This window comes from Varanus komodoensis, unplaced genomic scaffold (genome assembly GCF_004798865.1).
Source record: "Varanus komodoensis strain SLA01 unplaced genomic scaffold, ASM479886v1 scaffold5, whole genome shotgun sequence".
Taxonomy (NCBI): domain Eukaryota; kingdom Metazoa; phylum Chordata; class Lepidosauria; order Squamata; family Varanidae; genus Varanus; species Varanus komodoensis.
This window is the reverse complement of record NW_025336087.1, coordinates 20222677-20231820: the sequence shown is the minus strand read 5'-3', so window position 1 is coordinate 20231820 and position 9144 is coordinate 20222677. Positions and strand designations below refer to the sequence as shown.

Genomic DNA, 9144 nt, shown 5'->3' with positions numbered 1-9144 from the left:
TGGTTTCCTCCTCAAGGAACTAAGAAACAAAGTTAAAATATGATGTATGTTTAAGGTTTTAATCTTTGTAAACTGCCCAGAAAGCTATCAAGTTATTGGGTGGTATAGAAGTATAGTAAATTAAAGGAAAATGAAGCTATAGCCCAGCACTAGAATGACTTCTCCATACATCAGTCAAGATGGCCCTTTCTTGAGAAATGGTTGCCAAAGAAAAACTCATTTCCCTCCTACCCTACCCCCTCTCTCTTCCTCTTTCTCTTTTTCTCTCATTCCAGATTTTGGCTCTGTTTTCAGATGCTATCGTTGCTATACATCTGATTATCAACTAAACTGCCTTTGCCAATGACGCAAACCAGGTGTGGATTTGACCTTATGGTTGAGAATTGGAGAACAAATGATAGCAGTATTTGCTCACTTGTTCATTGTCAAAGGGCAGCTAACAAGCATTGTACCGAGAACTATTCTGTGGGCAAAGAGAACTGAACGCAAGCCTGTGAGTGTCAACAGATTGGCAGACATCTTCTCTGCTAGTTGTGCAGCTCCACTGTGGAGAAATCAACTTTTCATGGTCAAGCTATGATTCTTTTAATACATCTCTTACCTTTAATATGTACTGTCAAGCTAGATGTTTTCTTTAATGCATCTTACTCAGCATAAGGCTTTTGACCTGGAAAAGAACCTCTGCTCAGCACACTTGTCATTCCCATGAAACTACCTGACCCCTTGACATGTAATTAGAAATGGGAAAATATTTTACAATGCTATAATAATATTAACAATAATACAAATTGGAACAAAATCATGGATCTTGGCAAAATTCAGTTCTCCATGCTACAAATGCTACCAGCAATCTGGTGAGAGGCATGTGTAATTTTCTTGTGATATTTTGGATAATGTCTTTAACACAAGTCAGAAGATCCAGCCCTCCCTGCCCAAGCTGTAGGTTTTAAAGTTTCCTAAATGCCAAGCAAACACGTCTCCACTGTTCTGTGAGTAGTCAAGAACCGTTTTTCTTCTAAGGATTGCATTATGCTCCTTCCCCAAAGAAATTCACAGTCTCTTCTCCCTCTTCCTCCATGATATCATAACAACTACCCTGTGAGGTAGGCTCAGCTGAGAGAGAGTGACTGTACCTAGATCATGCAGAGAACTTCCTGGCCGAATGCAGATCAAATGTGTGTCTTCTCAGTCCCAATCTGACACTCCAGCCTAGCCATCCTCAAACTAGTCGACACCAGATAAATTGGATTATGACTCCCATCACCCCTAGAAATCATGGCTATTGTAGACTGGCCTTCCTCAATTTGGTGTCCATGCAATATTTTGGACAACTTCAGCCCCTGCCAGCATGGCCAATGGACAGGAATCCTAGCAGTTGTGGTCCAAAACATGTTGTGGAGGGCATCAGGTTGTGGAATATTGCTGAAGTCTAGCAGCATCCATTGCAGCTCAGCCCATCTGGAGAGCAGCAGGGTGGTGAAGGCTGCTCAGACCACTCTGCTGAATTGGCATCTGGAATTGCTGGGGCTTGAACTGGGAGTCTCCGGGCCTGGTTGGTGAGCCACTGAACTGTGCTACAGCCTCTATAGAGCTTACGTCTTTAGGGCCTGCACTCTCTTCCCACCCAGGCTGGTGACATATGGAAGGGAACATATATCCTCGGGCCTATCTCAAGGGAAACATGGTGTGCTTCTGGCAGCGACACTCCAGCTGTCCTCCCTGGTGGCTGTTCCTGGTGTTGGAAGGACCACAGCCAGATACTCTGTTGCCAACAGGGCCAGGAGGATCCCATCCCTGCCTTGCCCTAAGTGTCTCTCAGAGTGAGGCATCAGCCTGCATAGCGCTTTGGAGAGCCCCTTCAGTTTTCAGAGTAAGAAAACGCTAGCGTAGCTCTCGGGGCACTGCCTGCCTGATGCATACCTTTAAGAGCAGCTCAGAACTAGGCATCAAATGCATTCTGTGGGAAGCCCTGCAGGAAGCTAACGTACCATGACAAATCCTGCAGCAAAAAGGCTGCTGTGCAACTTTGCAGAGTCTCCTGGTCCAGGTGCCATGCTCTAGGGGCTGTTTCTGGATGAGATGGCTTTGAGGATCATCAGCACAGGCAGGGTGCAAGGCCAACTCGCCCAGACTGCATCACTGCTAGGAAGGTAGAGATGTGCAAATCAGCGAAAGACAAGCTTGCCAAATTCCATCTTGAAGGCTCATTGCAACTTAAGTCTAGATCAGGTTGCATGCTTGTTTTGTTTTGTTTTGTTTTGTTTTCCTTTGCACATGAAAATCTTCCATATTTTCATGCTTATTTTCCAGATATATACATTAACTATGACAACCTTTGAAATGCACATTTCTTCGCCCATAAATTGTATTTGTGCCTATTTGTCCATATGCTCTTGAACACTTTCTTGTTCATTTTGCAAGCTTGGCAAAGTACATACTTTAGCATGGGCTTTGACCAAGTCTGTGCTTGGTCAAGAAGGCGTAAACCGAGTTAATCCTGATCAGAACAGGATTACAACAGGGTTCTCATCCATCTTTTTGAAGCAAGGCATAGGGCAGGTGGGTAGTGGAGGTAACATGCCACCAAGGAGTGTAAAAGAAGAGGAAGATGGTGGCTGTAGCTGAGGAGGAGGAGGAGGAGGAGCATGGCAGTGGCCATGGCAACTGGCTTTCCGGCAAAGACTTCTTCACCTGCTGTACTGAAGCTCACATTTCCTGTTGCCTGTTTAATAACAAGGCAGCAAACAGACTTTTCCCAAAAGGCAGGCCCATCCCTGTTGAATTTGTACAATTGGAATTTAGCTGCTTTTTAAGCCTGTTCACACACATTCTTACCAAAACTGGTTTCCTCAACAGCCCCGGCTAATGGGCATCACCAATATTTGCTCACGTCTGAAATACACTCCTGTATTTCTTTGTTCTGTTCAGAAATTATCCCTTTTCAGCTTCAATTTTCTCAGATTTCACACCCTTTCATTATATCTATCACTGTTTTAAACACTGACAGCTGCACAGAAATAGAAGCTATTTCAGTATACACTCCACTGCTAAGGGCTATTCAGAGTTGAGAGCATAAATCCTCAATGTTTGCCTACCCCCACTTTTTTTTTGGGGGGGTGTCTTTGTTTAACATCATAGTAAACATTGGCAGCAGGGATTAGGAATGGATTAACTGGTATAGCCTTACTGAGGCATTAAAAAAAACCTAACTGGGGAGAAGACATAGGGATGCACATTCTGCCCCCTCCCCACATTTACCACTGACCTTCCAGTGTTGACAGGAAAGACCTGAAGAGAAAGATCTGTAGAAACCATGGAAGAATTACAGGCACTGCAGCTAGAAGCCATTGATGGCCATATCCACAATTTCATGCATGAAAGAACAGGAAATGAATGTTGCTTAGTGAAGTCCTACTGAAATAGTCTGCTACGCATGTTGCTGCAACTGTTTTTGTTTGCATTCTTCTCTTTACATAAAGACTTCCAAAAATGGGATCCCATCTTCCAGACCAGGAGTAGGCAAAGCTTTGGGACTGTGACAATTTGAGCAACTGTTCTGAGCACTTCCACAAAACGACAGCTGTGGAAGGCATGTTAAAGGACAACTAACCTGCCCAAAGTGCAGGGTACAAGCTGTGTTCAAGAGATGGATTCTGAGCCGCATCACATGAAATAACACCTTTAAACCCACAGCTTTCAGCACAAGACAAACCTATTTCACATCAGCCTCAGCTACCAGTAAGAAAACGTTTCTGTATTTTTTAAGTGGGAAGAGTTAAGCACCTTGACAGCTGCCAAGAAAGGTGTTGAGGAGGTGTTGCTGTCAACGGGTACCATATTGCCTACTCCTGTTCTAGACCTATTCCTGGCCTCCAGTCTCATAGAAAACCCATGTACAAGCTCATACATGTTCCTATGAGATCCACACACCCACATATAAGCAGTCTTCAGCCATTGGCAAATACAGAGTCTGGCTAAGAAGATGATCCTCCATCCAGAAGATGATCTCCACACACATTCAGACACTGTTGAAGGAGGAAATGGTTTACAACAATTCAAATACACAAGCTGACTGTGGGGGAACTAGCTAAAGAATTGCATTTGTTCACACTTACGCCAGTTTGGGGATGTGCTGGCATTCATCAGATTATACCTGGATGGGGAATTAGCTGCTTTCTTGGCAAAGCTGGCCCAAAAGTGAAAACAATGCATGACCTAGAGACAATCAACATAACAATAGTTTTCCCTATAACCTTAAAGCAGAATAAAAGTGCTTTCCCTCAATAGATTTTAGAGGGATTTTATTTTTCTGGAGGCTTTTGCTCCAACTCTTGGCTTTCAAATAGACGAAAATAACCTGTAGTTAAACTCATTTCAAGCCCCAAACTGTGTCCTTTCTTTAGGATCACAGAAGTATCCCAGAGGATTTTGTTATGCAAATTTGAGAACATTTTATATCCTGAGCATTTTTTGGTTTATACAATGAAAATTGCAAAAGGGAAGAGGCTGAAATTCAGGGACAGTGTTTATGACCCCACATTTGACAATGTGCCAGAAGGACTAAACTATAGTCTGCCTATTTGTAAATTGCACAGCACAATGTGAGCCTGGGGTGAGAAAGTCACCCCATGAGGCAAGATGAAAGCTCATGTGCTCCTAATTACATCACCAGGAACATGGCAAGGCCTCCCCCACCTCCTTTCACTGACTTCTACTCCAAAATAAACCTGGCAGCAATATGAGTGCTTGCTGTTGCAGCAGCAAAAACAGTTACCAGGGAACCTGGGAATAATCAATTCCAAATATCAGATGCATCACTAATTCCAGTCAAATTCTATGAAAACTGCTTTAAATTTGGGGGAAATTCCATTGCTGAAAGCAGTCTTTCACTGGAAAACACACATTCCCACTTTAACGATCAATGCTGCTACTGAAACTGAACTAAAGTAAATGAAAATAACGTGCTGTCTGTGTCTGCAGTTACCTAAGATGAACCTACTTTATGAAGGCAAGTCACCTTACATCTAGGAAGTTTACAGTTGGTTTAATAATGTTACAGGAAAGTGTTGTTGCTATGTGCTGTCAAGTCATCTCTGACTTAGAGTGACTGTATGAATGAAAGTAATCCCAAATGTCCTATCCATGACAGGCACGCTCAGTTCCTGCAAATCCAAGGCTCTGACTTCCTTTATGGAGTCAATCCATCTCATATTTGGTCTTCTTTTCTTCTTCTGCCTTTGGCTTCCTCTAGCAGGATGGTCTTCTCCTAGGAATATTACCTTCTCACGATGTTCTCAAAGTAGGACAGCCTCAGTTTTTGTCATTCTTGCTTCTAGGGACAGCTCTGGCTTGATTTGATCTAGGGTCCACTTGTACTTCTTTCTGTTGGTCCGGATTATTTGCAAATCTCTCCTCCAGCACAAGAAAACTGTAGAATATAGAAAACACCTACAAGGATTTCATTCCATTCACTAAGCACACAACCCTATGTATGTTTGGACAGGGAAAACTCCTACATTCTTGGGGTCCACCACCAAACTGTCCTTCCAACCTTTCCTGGAGGAATACCTCAGATGTTGATTACTGGATATGGGTAGCTTCATACCTATTATTATTTATTATTCTCTTTACATTTATGCCCCGCCTTTCTTACCTTTCTTCCTTTTACAGGAACCCCAAGGCAGCGTACAAGGTTCTCCTTCTCTCTATTGTATCTTCACAACAACAAGCCTATGGGGTAGTTTAGCCTGAGTCTGTGACTGGCCCAAAGTCACCCAGAGAGACCCATGGTTAAGTGGGTACTAGAACCTGGAGCTTCCAGAGGCCCAGTCCAACACTCTAACCATTATGTCACTATGCCACACTGGCTCTAATGCAGTCCTAACGTTCATAAATATTTATAGGTCAGAGTTTGAGGTTAGCACCTTTAATTGAAAGCAGTGCCAAAATTTCACCAATTTTGCATTCAGCAGCCAGGTGGCTTAGAGAGTTTCAGAGAAGTTTCTGAGAACTATCTATTTTGTTCTTTCAAAATTGCACAGTGACATCAGAAAAGTATTAGGATTTATGTGGTACTTTGATAAACAAATACATGTACTTGTGTCCTATTGGCATTCTGTACAAATACTAATTTGTAAAGTACATATTTCTAGAAAGTTAGATGAACAGGGTATTTCAGCAAGGACCCATGTTAAAAAAGAAATAAAAAGAAAAAAGCAAAGCAGACTTTCAGTGAAATAATTCTGCAGGCTTTGAAAATCCAGATAGGACCAGTTGAATATTGTTTACCAGCTTGGCCTGGAGCTCTGTATTAGACAGTGAGTCACCCTGTTTGCTCACACTATCTTTGCTTCATATTAGACATTTGAAACTCAAATTGCCAGAAGGCATTGAAACTGGGAAGTGTTGAGCTTTACTGTTATTACACTTTGTACTTAAATGCCCCTTACAACCAGCAGCACCTGCCTTCTTTTCTTTACTGTTCATTTAAACAAGTGAGAATTTGAAATCTTATTTTTCTTATACCTTGGAAGAAGTAGCCCTGCCGTTCACCCCCCCTTCAGAGCAGGATATCAGAATTTTCCCACTGGCTTAGGTCAAGCACTCTTATTGGCAGTAGGTTAGCTGCCTGCATACTATACAAAGGAACTGTATGCTGTAAACAGGTCTCAGACTGAAACTATGTGTTGCGTTCAGCACTTTTTATATAAGCATGCTCAGAATTGGCTGGCAGCTCACTTTCTTCAGAAATAGCAGCTAGGGGAGGGGAGATCAAAATCCAGACTGTGGGGTATGGGTGGGTGGGGGTTAACCCTTTCCCTCCTGCACCGTTTCCCTGCCTTTCCCTCCCCCTACCCCATCTATCCCAATCCAGAGGTGCTATTTGCAGCACATCCTGCCTTCTAGGCACAAAGACCTGGAAAATGAGAGAGGGAAAGCTCACTTTCCCAGTCCTACCACCTGAGATATTTCTATGTAGTGCAAGAAGGGAGGGGTTTAGTTTAACCACACTTCCCCTCCTTACTAATCCCCTGTCTCAGACTATATACTTCAAGTTCTCTGAGGCATCAATAAACTGTTTTTCCTCCTTCTCCTTCCTCCTCACTGCACAACTGGCACCTCAGCCTCTCCTATGGCTTGAAACTCTCAGGTGCTTATCACCAGGCACCTATCAGGCCAGTTTATCTTATTTTGCTTGAAAACAATCCTCTCTAAAGCAATGGCTCTTCCAACCATTTGACCCATGGGACTGTAAAATGGTTGTTATTTACTTTTGCTGCTGTTCTGACCAAGCCTAGTAAAAGTACACAGGGAGATTGGCTCCTAGACTGAACCACTAATCCAGACTGGGTTTGTAGAGTACAACCCTCATTTGAGACAGAATGGAGGTTGCTTTTGAACCGTGCCCTGCTGTTCTTAAGGGCCCTTATGTTGAGCCCAATCACACTGGCAAACAATCAACAGTCCAGCCATGAACCATGGTTTCTCCTCACAGCTTGTTAATAGTTTTAGTTATTATTGTTACATTCCATTTATATCCTGCCTTCTTTTCCTCTGGCAAGGAACCCAAGTCAGCTAGCATAGCTCCATTTTATCTGGACTGGGTGAAAGTCTGTGGCTGGTCCAAAGTCACCCAGTGAGCTCCATGGCAGAGCAGAAACTAGAAGCTGGTTCTCCCGGGTCCCCAGTCCAACACTCCCACACACTAGCTCACGAATCATAGTTTGTCAGTGCAGCTGGGCTCCACAACACAAGCAACCCACATTGCAACGACACCCCAAAGTTCACTTACCATCCACATTTAACCCATATTCAACCTTGAGTGTGGGCTGTCAAAGTGTGTAGACTCAACCAATGGACTCGCAGAGTGGTTGAACTTCAGCACAGGTACCCTGTAATTAAAGAGAAATAGGGTGTGATCTGGAAGAGGGAGGGAATACCCTAGCTCCTACTCAAAGAAGGCCCTTTTTGGGGGATCCCCTTTTCACCCTGTACCACAGCCCACCCTATATATAAGGGCCCATTGGTGCCCTGTGTAGCATTTGCAGGAAGCAAAATGTGGGTTATTAAATTAAATTGTTAAACTATAGCTAAACTTTAAAGGAACACGTTTCCTCAGTTCAGCCACAATGGGAACTCCTTGTCTAACAGCAGAGGTGAATGTGTCCAGTCTCCTCCAGCCATGCTAGAAAAAGAGGGATGAAGAAGCAAATCCAGAATTTGCTACTGTCCCGTATATAATGCTAAACTATTTGCATTATCTGTGAAATAGGTCACTTTATGTAACAAAATTTTTGTCACTTTATGTAACAAAATATTGCATGCAATGTACATACAATGATAAAAGCTCATTCTTCTTCCTGATTAGCTCAACATAGTAGCCTCTTTTCAAATATAAAGAACTGCTTTGACACTTCTGTTTTAACATGAAGCTTTGTCACTGCCAATACCTGTTTTCTATTAGTTGCCCACTTCAGTGTTTCTATGAACGTCTCCCAGCCTTGACCTCTGCAGCTGTCTCATATGTTTACACACTGCACAAGCACAAGAACTTCTCAGGACGAGAATTGCGCAAGCACAAGAACTTCTCAGGACCAAGCTGTTTCGTGGTTTCACGGCCATCCGTCTGTCTAATACATAACTGGCAGGCTGCGGTTTCTCGCTATGGAAGAGGATGCACAGTAAGCAGCCTGCCTCCTGTAGGAAAGTTTGAAGTGTTCCACTGACGGTTGCAAAACAAATGTCTAATAATAACTTTGCAGCAGCCTTTGCCAGTGGGAATACTGGATTCCCCACCAATGAATTTGTTGGCTCTACCTAAGTGAGAGATTATTATTCAGACCATCCTAAAAGGAATACTGAATAGAGACAGCTTAAAAGTAGAAAGGAAAAGGACATAGAAGTGAGAAGGTATGGCAGTTATTGTATCATAGTCTCAGATACACGCAGCCCATTCATTATAGCCTGATTTCTGATCAAACCCGTCTTTGAAATGGCATGAGGCTGGCTCCCCCACTTAGATGCCATTTCATTCTTTTCACCCAGGCAGTCCAGAGGCGAACCGTAATTCTTCTCCTTGAGGCACCATGCCAATGGAAAAATATGACCTGAAGCAGTTCTCATTGGCCGTGCAATGATGAAATT

The 9144-nt window shown here is 43.2% G+C and overlaps 1 long non-coding RNA gene across 1 annotated transcript; it reads right to left on the bottom strand.

Annotated features, from left to right (window-relative positions):
• Positions 1 to 2258: 2258 nt before the first annotated feature.
• LOC123031661 lies at positions 2259 to 8784 on the bottom strand. Its single transcript, XR_006416350.1, has 3 exons — positions 8451 to 8784; positions 7793 to 7892; positions 2259 to 5428 (listed from the first exon to the last, which is right to left on the bottom strand). It is a non-coding gene; the product is annotated as an uncharacterized LOC123031661 (long non-coding RNA).
• Between the last annotated feature and the right edge of the window lie 360 nt (positions 8785 to 9144).